The 15720-nt window shown below is 42.9% G+C and overlaps 1 protein-coding gene and 1 long non-coding RNA gene across 4 annotated transcripts in view; both read right to left on the bottom strand.

Annotated features, from left to right (window-relative positions):
• The window catches only part of LOC138172841 (uncharacterized), a 578919-nt gene that overhangs the window by 428835 nt on the left and 134364 nt on the right, over positions 1–15720 (bottom strand). The gene's annotated exons all lie outside the window — the stretch shown is intronic.
• Positions 1–15720, bottom strand: part of LOC138172796 (PDZ domain-containing protein 2-like) — a 494585-nt gene that overhangs the window by 375787 nt on the left and 103078 nt on the right. For all 3 annotated transcript variants that reach the window (XM_069102680.1, XM_069102689.1, XM_069102671.1), the window contains exon 2: positions 1095–1242. The gene's annotated coding sequence lies outside the window, so the exon portion shown is untranslated. The remainder of the gene's footprint in view (positions 1–1094; positions 1243–15720) is intronic.

Below are 15720 nucleotides of genomic sequence, written 5' to 3'. Positions count from 1 at the left end.
CTCCTGACTCCAGACCTGGCACTCTATCCACTGGCCACCTAGCTGTACCCAAAATGTATTTGGGAAGTCTTTGATAAAATAAGAACCATATAAAATAGAAAGATAGATGATGTTAACAGGTGGTTTTCTAAGTCAATATGTATCCCACAGGGAACCTGATGCCTGGTGACCATATCTACTTGAGTTAGACATCACTGGGGGACAGGACAAGGAGGAATGTAGGACCAGGTAGCTAGGTGGTTAGGAAAGCTACCGTCTGACCCCAGAAGCCCTAGCATCTGTCTAGTCTCGGCTCTGCCATAAGTAGCTTCGTGAGCCACAGTAAGTAACTTAATGACTCTGGGCCTCCCTGTAAAACAATGGGGTTAATGAAGTGATAGGCTCAGAAAAGCCAGAGAACCTGACCTTGGGTTCCACTCTGACGTTTCATGCTAATAATAGCTAGCATTTATATAGTACTTTGGGGTTTCCAAAGCACTTTAAAAATATTATTTCAATTTCTTTTCCCCACACCCTAGCAGATAGCACACTATTATTATCCCCATTTAGATGAAGTAATTGGCCCAGGCTCACACAGTCAGTAAGTGTCTTCTATTGCGCCACCTGGCTTCCAGTTACTAGGTATGTGAGCCTGGGCAAGCAACTTGGAATCTGTCTGTGTGCTTGGAGCAACTCCCTAGGACTTGTTTCTAACAAACACCTGCTAATTTAGTGGAAGGAGTCAGCACATGGACACAGTCACGTCTTCTTTGCCAATTCAAGCTCTAAATCCTATGCTCAGCATTGCTTTAGGCCCTGTGGAATAATGCAAAAGAAGGCTACACCATGGTCCCTGACCTCAAGGAGCTTACAATCTAGCCAGCAAGGAGAAACTCAAGGGTGCAATTAAATAATTAGATTTATAAGACTGTCGTAGGATAATAAGTGCAATCATTTCTATAGGCTTTCTATAGGGCTTTCCCGAGTTACAAAGTGTTTTCCATATACTACAATCTCACAACAACCCTGGAAGTGGTGATTTCATCAGTGGGGAGAGCTCACAGGTGGAGATACACCCTCTCCCCATACAGATCAGCAAATATCCTGCAACTTACTGTCTTGGAGAGTCCCAGTGATTTGTGCGGGACCAAAGAGTCAGCGTGTCTGTATTAGAGGCAGGAATAGAACCCAGACCTTCTGTCCATCTGCTCCAAATTGCCTCAAGGCCGCTTGGACCAGGAATAGTGCCAGGGGATCAGAGACCTAAAGACAATACAAAAACAAATACAAAATTATGGGGTTGGACTAAACAATCTCTCTGGTTTTTCCCAGCTCTAATATTCTATGCAATGGTAGAAGAGGGAGGGAGAGAGAAGAAGAGGGCAAAGGCCTGCCTGTTCAGAAGGTAGGCGTAGGGAGCTGCAAATTAAAGCCAGTAAGTAAAGAAGTATAGTATTGGGACCCTGTCCCTCTGGTCCAACTTTGTTGTTCTGTCATTTTCAATAGCATCTGACGCTTCATGATCCACTTTGGGGTTTTCTTGGCAGAGATACTAAACTGGTTATGCATTTCCTTCTCTAGCTCATTTTACAGATTAGGAAACTGAGGCAGAGTAAAGTGACTTACCTAGGGTCACACAGCTAGTAAGTGTCTACGGCCAGATTTGAACTCAGAAACATGAGTCTTCCTGACTCCAGGCCCAGCACTCTGTGCCACCTAGCTGTTCCACCACTTATAGGGTAATGGTTGCCCTCTTACACTGAGCTCAGGAATCATGAGGATTAGCAAAATGACTAACCCACCACCCACGGAGTTCCATTTAAATCCTTCCAAAGTTATTTCCCATTAGCCTCCTCTAGCCTGCAGCTCAGCCCTTGCTTCCCCTGCAGCTTAGAGCAAGTGAATAGATTGTGCCAAGTCAGACTTGGAACTGGAGTCCTGTTCTCAACTAAAAATTTCATCTCCCCAGAGAGGAGGTGATGAAGAACTTGGCAAGAGCCATTGGATCGTGACTTGTCCCTGCTCCCCAGCAATCAAGAACAGGTTGCATCCTCCCTCTTTGCTGTGTACTGACTTTTCATCTCTTTTCTGCTGCAGCAGAAACTCTTCTGCCTGGTGCCTTCTGTTAGTAAACAATCCTCATAACCAGGGAAGAGGGGAAGGAAGAGAGGAGGCCTTCGATTCCATTTCTTGGTTAGTTCCACAAACATGGCAAACCATGGCTAAATGAAGTCACCTCAATTGCTCCCCAATGAAGGACCAACAGTTTCTGGTTATCTTAATGGAATCTGGAGTAGTGAGGTAGGGAGAGAATGCCACCACACCCTCCTGTGTCAGAGAAAAAATAACGTCCTCACTCCCTGGTCCTTCCCCCACCCTCCTCCCAAACCCATTAAGATCAAGATATTGTAACCTTCAAAGAACTGCACGCCTTTTCCAAATTAGGTGAAGAAACCTCCACATCTTTATGGGATCTATGTAGAAATAGACAAAGGCCTGTTCTCCACTTGGAATCTCACCTCAACTAGCGTGTGGGGGGAGATGTATGAAAATCAGTAAACAAAGAGGCAGTGTAGTATAGCGGATAGAAAGCCAGATCTGGGAGTATGGAAAACCTGGGTTCAAGTCTTACCATTGACATATCTTAAATATGCAGACCCTGGCAAATCATTTAATCGTTCTATGTACTCCCAAAACCCCATCAAAATTGTAGAGTGGATGTTAGGGCAGCTAGGTGGTGCAGTGGATAGATTGCTGGGCCTGGAATCAGGAAGACTTGAGTTCAAATCCAGCCTCAGACACTAGCTATGTGACTTTGGGCAAGTCACTTAATCCTATTTGCCTCACTTTCCTCATCTGTCAAAAGAATTGGAGAAGGAAATGGCAAACCACTCCAGTGTCTTTGCCAAGAAAACCCCAAAAGGGGTCATTAAGAGTTAAAAACAACTGAAAACAACTAAACAACAACAAAGAATAGATGTAAATTTGCTTTGGCAGAGGGAATTCCTTATACCAATGAAATCAAAGGGCTCATGGGGAAAGAGTTAGCAAGCAGACCCTGGACATTAGAACAAGGATTTCAGGTTGGGGGTTGGACTGGATGACCTCTGAGGTCTATGAACTCTGCTCCAGCCTCAGGCAGGGGCAGCTTTGACTTGCAGATGGCCAATCCCCAGAAGGCAGTATAAAATGGGACAAAAAGCCAAGTCCCTCGGGAGGATCTGATGTCATCAGCCCTGCTCACTCTTGGACTCTGGCTCCCCAGCCCTGTGCTATCTAGCGGTCCTCTTCTTTAATGGCCATTTTCCTGGGACAGAACTTTAGTGGTTATTCCTGTCCTGGGGTCATGAGCCCCTGTGCCAACCTGCATTCCTCACAGGGTTTTTGTCAGGATTAAAGGACACAATGATGAATGTAGCTAGGCTTTGAAGTCTAAATGCAAAGCATCATACAAATGAAAGGTGTTATTAATAGGACTGAGGGAAAACTTAACTGCAGCTGACTCTAGTAGACTCTTCATAAAGCCCTGGTGCCAGTCCTCTGAGAATCTGCAGCATGACAATTACCTCGACTTACAAGGGATCTAAATGTCTATGGCCCCAGGATCCCAGAGGCATGTGAGAGGCATCATGGCTCAGGGAAGAGAGGGAATCAGGAGTCAGTCCATTCATCCTCAAAGTTCCTGTTATAAAAGAGTCCTTTCCTCAGTAGTTTGTGTTCTTGAGATCATTGGATATTAGATGGCCGTATTCGATCGTTGCTGTCTTGCCTACTTAGTCTGTTCAATGATCTGCTTTTGTATTTAAATCAGTGCCAAATAATTTTGACAATTATTTTATATTGCAGTGTGAGATCTGGTCATGCTACACACCCTTTATTCTGACTTACCTCCTGTTTGCAGGAGGAGCTATTCTGTTAGTAAAAAGCAGTTTGCATGCTGTCTCTCCCACTGCAATGTAAACCCCATATTTCTGCTTCTTCCTCCAACCCTACAACAGTACTTGACATGTAATAAGTTCCTAATAAATACTTGTTTTTGATGATGGTTTATATTTCCATTATTTCTCTTTAGAATATAGACCTTTTGTTTCATCAAATATGTATCATTATTTTATCTGGTTCTATAAAGTAACCCATTGGCATTTTAATGGGTATACCATGAAATGTGTAAATTTAGATAATGTAACGATTTCTATTGTGTTAGGATGGCCTGACCACTATTTCAGTCTTTCTTTCTATGTATACAGGTATCTCAAAAGTCTGAATGTAGTTTTAAGCTTTGTTATAGTGCTGTTCAGGCGTGTCTGACTCTTTGTAACCCCATCTGGGGTTTTCTTGGCAAAGTTGATGGAGTGACCTGTCAATTCCTTCTCCAGCTCATTTTACAGATGAATAAACTGAGGCAAACAGGTTAAGTGACTTGCCCGGGATCACACAGCTTATAATTATCTGAGGCCAGATTTGAACTCAGGTCTTCTCACTCCAGACCTGGTCCTCTATCCACTACATCACGTAGGTGCCCCCTTTTAAGCTTTTATAGCTATTAAAGTCCTGAACGTTCAGCTATTATAGCTTAAAACTGTCATCACACTCTTGGCACACCCCGTATCTATATTTATATAAGTCCTGAGTAGGACTAGGTAAATTAATTCCCAGATAATGTATCCATTTACATAATTCATTTGAGTGATATTTCTCAGTTATTTCCACCTGATTTTAATAATACAATATAGTAATATGAATGATCTTATAGGTTATTTTGTATTCTACCACCATACTGATAAAATCATAGGTCCAGATCAAACCTAAAGACAACTCCATCTAAGCTTTTGTTCTGAAAAGCTTCTCTGCTGGGTCTGAGATGGGGCTTTATAAATAAGCCGTTTGTGTCACCTGCAGAGAGGAATAATTTGGTTTCCTCTCTGCCACTGTTCAAACTTTAATTTCTCTTTTGCCTTGCTCTTAGAGCTAGCATTTTCAGAATCATGTCAGATGGTCATCAGGTGATGAGATTTTCAGCCACAGGAACTTTGTTACAATCTGCATTGATGATGGGAGAGAACCAAACCAATGGAATTACAGATCTTTAAAGATACTGGTGTGTTAAAAGTTATGTATAGATATATGATGATGAAGAGAGGTGGACCCAGCTGGATACCCCTCATCTTCATTAGGTGCATCCTTCTCTGACAATAATCAGTGCAATAGGGTAGAGGAAAGATCACCGGATTTTGAACCAGAAAGACCTCAGTTCAAATCCTAGCTATGAAATTTACTACCTGTGTGACACTGGGCAAGTAACTTAAATATCTCTGAGCCTCAGTTTCCTCACCTGTAAAATTAAGAATTCTTTCTACCTATAAATCCTATGTCAATTTAATAGGTGCAATCCTAGGAAAAGTCAATTCCCAAAGGGCAGAATATGATTTTCACTCCTCCTAGCAATGTCACAAAATTTCGGGCATTCTCCAGAGCTACCAGAAAAAGCATGTGGTGTTGGAACAGCTGTGAACTTTATCCCCTGGAAAACATGCAAAGGCAGAGGCTTAGGAATAGGGTCCTCTCAACCTTCCATGGCCCATGACTCTCAGCCTACCCCCAACAATCACCATCTTTTCTGAGTTTTATTCAGGTTTCACTCTTTCTCTGCCACCTTCCTCAGCCTAACGGCCCTCGTGGGGCACTGTGCTAACGCTGTGCTTTGCTCCGTGCTTATGGCTTCTGATCCCAATGTTTGGGATGCTGATGCTGCTCATTTGATCCGTGTCCTTTCCACTGATTCAGGAGTTTCCATGGATCCCTATAATCCAAACAAATCCCAGGGAAATAAATTGAGCTTTCTGGAAATAGCTCTGGATCCTGATCCTGGGTCACTGTTATGAACAGAGACGATCTCCTTTTCTTCCCCTCCTGTGTTCATCTTGGAGACTCAAACTCTACTATGAAGCCTCTCAAAAAGCAGCATCATTCATCAATCAGTCAATACATATTTAACAAGCACCTACTATATTCCAGGCACTGTGCTAAGTGCTGAAAGTACAAAGAAAGGCAAAAAAAAAAAATAGTCCCTACTCTTAGGGAACTCACAATCTAATGGGGGAGACAACTATGTCCTGACAAGCTATGGAAAGGAAAAATTGGAAAAATAAAATCAATGGAGGAAAAGCATTAGAATTAAGGGGGAACAAGAAAGGCTTCTTACAGAGGTGGGATTTTAGCTAGGACTTGAAGAAAGCCAGGAGGTAGAGATGGGAAGGGAGGGCATACTGAGCATGGGGGAAGTCAGAGAAAATGCCCAGAGCCAAGAAGATGGAGCATCTGAGGAATAGGAAAGAGACCTGTGTCACTGGACTGCTGAGTGTGTGGGAGTGCTTAAGGTGTAAGAAGACTGGAAAGGTAAGGGGGGATAGAGTTATAAAAGGCTCTGAATGCCAAACGGGAAGTTTTATATTTGATCCTAGGGGTGACTGGGAGCCACTGGAGCATATGGAGTGAGATGGGGTGACATGGTCAGACCTGTACTTTAGGAAGATCCCTTTAATAGCTGAGTGGAGGATGGAGTGGGGAAAGGCTTGTGGTCTCGTACCCATGTGATGAATGAATGTGTAGCTATAAGCTAGAACCAGTGACAGAACAGCAAAGCTGAAGCTAGAGGATGCTAAGCAAAAGGGCATAAACTATATTACTGGTCAACTGCTAGCATTAATAAAACCAAAGGAAATGAAACTGAGAAAGAGCCAGAGTAGGACCTATTGCCCACCTCCCATGACTGGGTGATCCCTTGTGCTGGAGCATGTGCTAAAGCATTTCCAAATTCATCCTCCTCCAGCATCGACTCCAAGGAAATCATTTCTTGTTATCCATGTGAGAGATTTTCATTTCAGGTGTGGGTGACAACTTTTTTTGTGGATGGGGGAAGGCAAGGCAATTGGGGTTAAGTGACTTGCCCAAGGTCACAGAGCTAGTAAGTGTATCAAGAGTCTGAGGCCGGGGTGGCCAGGTAGGACAGCGAGTAATAGCACAGCCCCAGAGTCGGGATGACCTGGGATCAAATCCAGACTCAGATACTTAGCACCCACCCAGAAACAACTGGCCATGTAACCTTGAGCAAGTTACTTAACCCCAATTGTTTAAAAAAAAAAAAGAGTCTGAGGCCAAATTTTAACTCAGGTCCTCCTGATTCAAGGACAGGTGCTCTATTCACTGAGCCACCTAGATGTCTGGGTAACATGCTACAGTTGCACTGTTTGTGGAATCATGTCACAAAAATTGATGCTGTAGAGAAAGCTGCTTTTTATATTTCAGGGAGGTGAGGTCCCAAGAGTGCTGGCCTTGGGATCTGGGAACTAGGGTTTAACTCCTCAGTCTGATGCATGGTATTCGTGTGACCCTGAGCAAGTCACTGGCCTTTCTGGGCTCTGTATCATATAAGTCTAAATCCTCTTGAATGGGACCTCCTATAAAAATTGATCTCAGAAGTGAATAGTAATGCCACGATGCTCCAGAGCACTTGGCCAATTTTTTTTTTAATTTTAGTGAGAAAAAGTATTAAGTTAGAAGGGATGAAGGAGGACTGTGGGGTATAGTGACAAGTCATGAGACCTGGGCTGAAGTCCTGGATGGGTCACTATCCAGCTGTGGGGCCTCAGGCAAGTTCCTCCAAATCTCTGGGATGGGCCAAGTCAGCTGAAAGAGTCAGGGTGTGCCTGGTGGTTCTTTGAGTCAGGGCAGGGCAGGCATAATAAAACTGGCAGGTGTTAGTAATGAATATGCAGGAATAGGTTAAGAAGGGGGAAGGGGAAAGTAAGTCTGGCACACAGGTGTCAAGACAGGCTACTCAGAGCAAAGCTGGGGAAAAAAATTGCTCAGGGGTTCAAGTGGGGATGTGGGGCCTGGGCCTCCTGGCTGAAACAAGCAAACCAGGTTGCTGGGAGGAGAGGTTGTATGCAAGAACCAAGACTGCTTTGAGCAGGCAAAGGATAGATGGGTGAAGAATCTGGATGAAAAGAAGCTAGGATAGTGCGAGAGGGGCAAGATGATAAGGTCATGGTCAAGATCTCTCCCAGAAAGTTTTGTGAAGGGAATGTTTCCAGTAAGGGTCAGAGAGGCCTTCCAGGCAACATGCCCTTAATGGAGAAGGCTGGAGGGAGAGGGAAATTGGGATGGGAGAGCGGAAGAGAGAGAGAAGGGGGAGACAGGAGACAGGGAGGGGGAGACAGGGAGAAGAAGAGAGGGGGAGATGAGGAGGGAAAGAGGGAGGATAAGGATAAGGGAAGGGGGGGAAAGGGAGAGGAAAGGAGAGAGGGAGGGAGGAGGAGAGAGCAAAGAAGAGGGAGACAGAGGAAGAGGGAGGAGAGAATAGGGAGAGAGCAAGGGAGGGAAAGGAAGAGGAAGAGGGAGGGGGAGAGGACGACAGGGGAATCTCATATTCAAGGGTCCTGGACACTTAAGATAACCTGGCTCCACTCAGCTATAGCTCTGGCTTCCCTACCAATACAGATCAAAACTCCTCTGGCCTTATTAAATAGTCTTATAGAGATGCCATTTCTACAAATTCACGCAAACAAACTTTCCTGAGAGACACCATGGTATAGTGAATTTGTACCATGTGGGCCCCCTACCTCTGTGACTGTGTGACCTTAGTGAATTACTTAACTTTGTTGAGCCTCAGTTTCCTCATCTGTGAAATGGGAAGGTGAGAGGAGGGGAGATATGGGGAGGGGTAGGACAGAGTGGGAACAAGACCTCCATTCTCATACAGAATGTGAACTGCCTTGAGTAAATACAAACAGCAAAAGAAGCTCCAACTAATGCCATGGGAAATTTGCATGTTGACCCTGAGCCATCCTATGCTCTTTTTGTCCTGTTTCTATATACCTGACCCAGCTGGGATTGGTTCGAGGATCCACAATGTTACCCTCTCCTGCTGCCACCCAGGACAACTGGCCTATTGAGAGTAAACTCCCTTAAATAACCCAATCAAGCAAATCAACCCCAATAAAGCCTATTAATGACCAAGCTGGTGTGAGCCCCTATTCCTTCTCAGTATTCAGAATACTCAGAATTCCCTCGGAGGGTATGCTACTCTTCAATTGGCATAATTGGGGCAGGGCAATCTGTCCCCTTAAAGAAAGTTAAACCAGAAGACCTTTAAGGTCCCTTATAACTCTAAATCTGTGATTCTTATGACTTAGCTAGTCTGGTCTTCAAAAGTACAATCTGTCTCCAACCTGTTCTTGAAGCCTCTTGCTTCATAAGCTAAGAAGCGGCCAGACCTGGCTTCCCACCAGCATAGCTTTCAGGGGCCCAGGGTTATCAACACGCTTTAGTGGAAGAATACCAATAATAATAGTGCTTTAACCTTTACAGAATGTTACCTATGCTACTTCATTTGAGCCTCGCAACCCTATGAGGCAGGTGCTATTATTATTTTCATTTCATAATCAAAGAAACTACAGTGTGCAAGGACTGACTTTGATAGACTTAGCCCTTCTCAGCAATGAAAGGACCTAAAACACCTCCAAAGGACTCATGATGGAAAATGCCATCCACATCCAGAGAAAGAACTATGAAGTTGGAACACAGAGTGAAGCAGACTGTTTTCTTTTTTGTTTTGGTTTCTTTCTCATGGTCTCTTCCATTTGTTATAATTCTTCTATACAACATGACTAATGTGAAAATGTGTTTAATAGGAATATATGGGTAGAGCCTATATCAGATTGCATGCTGTCTCAGGAGGGAGCAGGGAAAGAGGAAAAAAATAGTTAAAATCTTATGGGAGTGAATGCTACAAAAAAAAAAACAAACAAACAAATGAAGAAACTGAAACTGAGAGGTTAAGTCCAAGACCACATAGCTAGTGAATATCTGTGGCAGATTTCGAACTAAAAATTACCTTAAACAAGCTGTTCCTCCCAGTTCAAAAATCTTCAGTGGCTCTCCACTCTCTACCCACAATGTAAAGTTCAAATTCTTGAACTTTAACAAAAGTCCTTTACAATCTAACCCAAACCTATGAAAACAGGACAATAATGACACATGACAGCAAAAGGCTGAACTAATCAGCCAAGGAGAATATTTGGATCATAACAGATAGAACTAAGTGATTAGTTAGGAATTGAAACCCAAGATAAGTGAGGAGATGATAAGTGAACAACACTCTCTATGAGTCTAAGCCACTAAGTTTGGATAAACTGGATCCCACAGTCATATACCTATAGTGACTATCTCGCATCTCATAAGAGACACAGAGAAAAGTGTTTTGTTTTGTTTTTTAAACCAACACCATCTCTATCATCTTTACCTTAAGGTGGTTGTTTGGCTCATGAGATAATGTGTGGCAAAGTGCTTAAAGCATTACATAAATTGTTATGATTACTACTATTGAAAGTTTGATGGGTGTGAACCCTAAGCCTTTGTCAGAGATCTTTGGAAGATCATTGAAAAAGCGAGGAGCAGAGTTTCAGGACCAGGGAAGGGCAAATGGCCCAATTTTCAAAAAGGAGTAGAAACTGAAGGTTGTAAACTATAGACCAAGTGGCTTGATTCGACTTCCTGCCAAAATTCTAGACTATCACTAAGTGCCAACAGCATGAATTCATCGAGAACAGGTCATACCCAACTCACCTAATTTCTTCATTTGTGTGTGTGTGTGTGTGTGTTTTTTTTTTTAGAAAGATACTGGACTGGTAGATCAGGGAAGTGCTGTAGAAGTGGTTTCCTTCTATTTCAACAAAGCAATTGACAGTCACTCATGTTATTCTTCTGGACAAAGGGGTGGGGGGAGAACAAAGAGACGGACAATCAGATTTAGAACTATTTGAATGACCAGATGCAAGATAGACATTAATGGTTTCGTGTCAACTTGTAGAGAAATTTCTAGTGGAATGTCTCAAGCATTAGTCAGTTCAGTCAACAAGTATTTTAAGTGCTAACTATGTGCAAGGTATTGTGTTAAATACTAGGAACAAAAATATAAACAAAAAGTCCCGGTCCTCAAGGAACTGGTGTTCCAATGGGCAAAACAATACACAAAGAGAAGATGGTGCTAGGAGTGGCAGTATGATGGAGAAGTCCAGGGTAGTGCAGCCTGTTGGGAAAAGATGGCCAGCTTGAGTGGTCTCCTTGAATGGAGTTGTACCAGTCAGAGGGAGGGGCTCTTGGGGAAGAAAATATTCAATATTTCATCAATGATTGGATAAAGGTACAGATGGCATGCTTATCAAATTTTTAGGTGACTCAAAGCCAGGAGAAATAACCCAATGATGGCAGAGTCAGGATTCAAAGGATTTTCACCACTTCTTTAATATATACTCATTTCTCAACTTAATATAGTCTTGGGTTTCTTCATGATCAGAGCATCATATATTTAAAACTGTAAAGGACCTCAAAGGTTATTTAGTCCAACCCCCTCATTTACAAATGAGGAAACAGAGAGGCTCAGATAAAACAAGTGACTTGCCTACAGTCACATGCAAGTGTCAGCATGAGGATTTGAATATGTCTCTCAGATTCTACATCCATTACTTTAGCCACTCTACCCTGCTGCTTCTCTTAGAGGCAGAGTGTCTAGATGGAGGAAGGTGACTGTCCTACTGTACCCTATCTGCTCAGATGAACTCTACCAGAATAGTGCCATATACAGTTTGGTTGAAAAAACTAAAATGTAAAGGGATGGGGGGGGGGGGGATGATAGAAGGGAGCACTGACTGGGGGAGGGAGTAGTCAGAAGCAAAAGTTTTGAAAAGGGACAAGGACAAAGTAGAAAATAGAATAAATGGTGGGGGGATGGGATGGAGGGAAATACAGTCTTTCACAACATGACTAATATGGAAATGCTTTGCATAACTACGTGTATATAACCTATATTGAACTGCTTGTCTTCCCAGAGGGGGTGGGTGAAGAGGGAAGAAGGGAGAGAATCTGGAACCCAAAGTTTTAAAAACAAATGTTAAAAAATTGCTGTTACATGCAACAAGGAAATAAGATACACCAGGCAATGGGGTATAGAAATCCATCTTGCCCTACAACAAAGTTATGTGAAAGGGGAGAAAGGGAGGGATGGGGAGGATATATGAGAGGGCAGACTGGGGGAAAGGGTAAGCAGTATTCTTGTGATCTTTTGGTGGGGGGTAGGGGAGAGATGGGGAGAACATTTGGAACTCAAAATGTGGAAATGAATGTTGAAAACTAAAAATAAATAAATTCTGGGGGAAAAAAAGAAAAAGAAAAAACTAAAATCTTTAGGCTGAAGGAAAGAAGACTTAGGGAAGGCATAACTGTCTTCAAGTATTTTGGAAGACTGAAATTTGAAAGAGACTCAGGGAAGGGAAGAAATAGGAGCAATGGAAGTCATAAAGAGGCAAATTTCAGCTTGCTGTCAGAAGTTCCTAACAAGTAGAGTTATCCCAGAATGCAATGGGTTGGGCTGCCTTGGGAAAAGGGTCCATGTTCCCCTCAGTGGAGGCCTTCAAACAAGGTCATTTGTCAGGTATGTTTTATCAAAGATTCTTGTTCAGCTAGGGCTTGGGTTAGATGATTTACATGTGAAATCTCTTCCAACTCTAAGATTATGAATCCCTTGTAATCTACAAGTATAGCAGCAAGCACCCTAGCATAACCAGGATGGCTGCTAGCACAGGTTCTTAGATTTGCTTTTCTAAAAGAAAGCAACTCAAAAGGGGTTAATGATCTAACTTTAATCAAACATAGATCATTTACTTAGTTCAGGGGGAAAAGCACCCTGAACTTCAGAGAAAATACAAATAGAAATTACAAGCAGAAATAATAGCATAAAGACCATCAGAGAGGGCTTCTAACTGTCTGACCAAATAATACATACATCACAGATCAACAGACAGATCCAACTGTCTGACCAATACATACATACATAGTTACCAGAGAGAGAAGCACCAATATCTGGGTTTTCAAAGCCAGGGGACTCCTTAACAGCTACCCAGAGTCTCATCTGGCTACATCACTCAAACACTCTTCTCATCAGAGGGCATCACAACCCTCATGACCCACTGCCTACTTACAAAGTAACAAAAAGTGTGGGCCTTTCTGGAAAACAAGCCTCCCCTAATCAAGCTTTTCTTGTTGGGCTCCATGTGAGGCCTACTAATGGACAGGGAAGATCTTCAATTCCCATTTGTTAGAACAAGGCAGACTGAATTCTTTGGACAGCTAGGTGGTACAGTAAATAGTGTGTTGGGCCTGGAGTCAGAAAGGCCTGAGTTCAAATCTAGCATTAGACATTTACTAGCTATGTGAACCTGGGCAAATTACTTAAATCCTGTTTGCCTCAGTTTTCCCATCTGTAAAATGGGAGTAATAATATCACTACTCCCTAGAGCTGTTATGAGGATCAAATGAGAGAATATAGTGCTTAGCACAATGCCTGGCCCTTAGTGCGTGCTATATAAATGTAAGCTGTCATTGCTGCTGTTATCCGGCTGCCAAATCCACTACTCAACTGAAGTTGTTTTCTCCAAAGTTACCAATGATCTCCTAACTGCTATGTCCAGTGGCATTTTTTTTTCTTCTTCTTTGACCTTTCTGAAGCTTTTGACACTGATGACTGCCCCACATCCACCCCAGTGGTTCTTTCTCCATCCCTGTTGATAGAACTTCTTCCATCATTGCCACCCTAATTGTGGCTAGCCACCAAGGCCGTCCTGAGTCCTCTTATCATCTCTAAACCCTCTCTCTCAGAAAGTTAAACAGTTCTCATGGGCTGCTTAGCTCACCAAGCTGATTATATCATCACTATAGAGATGACTCCCAAATCTACATATCAAGCCCTAACCTCTTTCCTAAACTCTGCTCTGCATTGTTAGTGCCTGGACAGATCCACAGATACCTCAAACTCACCAAGCCCCATATGGAACCATCTTTTTCTCCTACATCCACCCTTCTTCCCACTGCCCTAACTTCTCTTCAAGGCACAGCTATGTTTCTGGTCCCTCGGGTGCATAACCTCGGAGTCATCTTTGACTCTTCCTCAGCAACTAGGGAACCCAGGTGGTGGAGTAGATAGAGTCATGAAGGTCCGAGTTCAAATTCTGCTTTGCTGTGTGACCCTGAACAAGTCACAACTTCTGCCTGCCTCAGTTTCCTCATCCATAAAATAAGGATAATAACAGCACCTATATCACATGGTTGTTGTGAAGTTTGAATGAGATAATATATGTCAAGGACTTGGCAAACTCAAAAGCACTACAGAAATGCTGTTATTATTATTCCTCTGTTCTCATCTCCTACATCCAATCACTTGCCAAGTACTGTCAACCATACATCCATAACTTTTCAAACATCCATCTCCCCAGGTAACTACTGGGGATCAGACCTGTTATCACCTCTCACCTGAACTCTTGGTGGAGAATGATGTTCAATCATCTCCTTACCTCCACTTCCCCCTCCCTGCCCCCCCCCCAATCTATTCTCCACACAGACTTCAAAGTAACCTTTCTAAGGCTCATATCTGACCATGACATTCCCCTATTCAAAAATAAGCTCTCCTTAGCCTTTAATCTATTTTTTCAGTCATAATTCATTTTATTCTTTACACATTCTTAGTTATGGCTAAACTGGAGGCCTTGGTGTTCCTTACACTGTAATGGTAATGGGAATTTAAAGATCTTTCCTACCCCTTAATAAGCTTAAGGGAATTTGAAGATATTCCCTGATTTGAAGATCTTCCCTTCCCCCTAAGAGGCTGAATATAATCACGTGGAGCCTGTGGTGGAAGAAGTTTGCTGAAAGGTGGAGCAGAGCCCACAGGAAGCTGGGAGTCAAAGCAGCTAGACAGTGGGAGAGAGAGGATGCAAATAGGGAGGCAGTTAGGCTTGTGAGTGTTTGTTTGCCCCCTGCTGTGACAGCTAGGCATGTGAGCGTTTGTGGGAAGACTAAAGGATGTTGTGGCCTGTGCCCCTGCTTGCCCATGCATCTTTGAGTGGCACCAAAGTCTCCATGGCTTTCTCTAATGCAGTTGCGAGTTAATGGCCTGCATCCCATTCTGTTTTACAGACACTAAGACACTGAACTTCCAGGTTCTGTTTCTTTCCCATTCCCATATTTCAGTTGGAAAAATAAAGAGAAGATGAATTGGAAATAGACAGCCATGTGAGAGGAACTCAGGACTGAAAAGAACGAGCAGTCTGTGTTATATACAATGAATGCTTTTACTATGCATTTACTAATTAAATTGCCTAAATTATGACCTCAAGTAAGGTAATAGCATGAAGTAACATAAAAGAATGGGAAAAGAAGCAGGTAAGGGACTAAGGTGGGCACCAAGCCAAAGACTTTGGGACACTTTTCCCAGATGAAGTCATGAGCATAGCAGTGAAATAGCAGTGGCAATGTGCTGCTTGAATAGCGGCCGTACGCTCCTGGGGGCCTGACCACTTCCTGGAACCATACCGCAACATTTAGACCACATCATCTCCTCTACTGAATTGTCCCCTCCTTTATGTCGGGGACTGTGTTCTTTTTACCTTTGTATACCAGCTAGTACAGAGCCATGTACATCGCAGATGTTCAGTAAAGATTTGTGAAATGAGTAAATGTTTACATGTGGTATGTTTGTTTTGGATAGTCCTTAGCTTTTTTTGGATAATTAAGTTTTACCTTGACAGCTTGTCCTCTTGGAGTCTCTATTTCCACATTTTCCATTCTTCTTTTTGTACTTTACTATCTGGTAACCATAGGAATAGAGAAGCTGGGTCTCATGTGTCCTTG

Source organism: Petaurus breviceps, unplaced genomic scaffold (assembly GCF_028583685.1).
Source record: "Petaurus breviceps papuanus isolate PSGF00001 unplaced genomic scaffold, PetGlider_PUasm1.0 129, whole genome shotgun sequence".
NCBI classification, from domain to species: domain Eukaryota; kingdom Metazoa; phylum Chordata; class Mammalia; order Diprotodontia; family Petauridae; genus Petaurus; species Petaurus breviceps.
The sequence above is the reverse complement of the archived record's forward strand: the minus strand, read 5'-3'. Positions and strand labels throughout refer to the sequence as shown.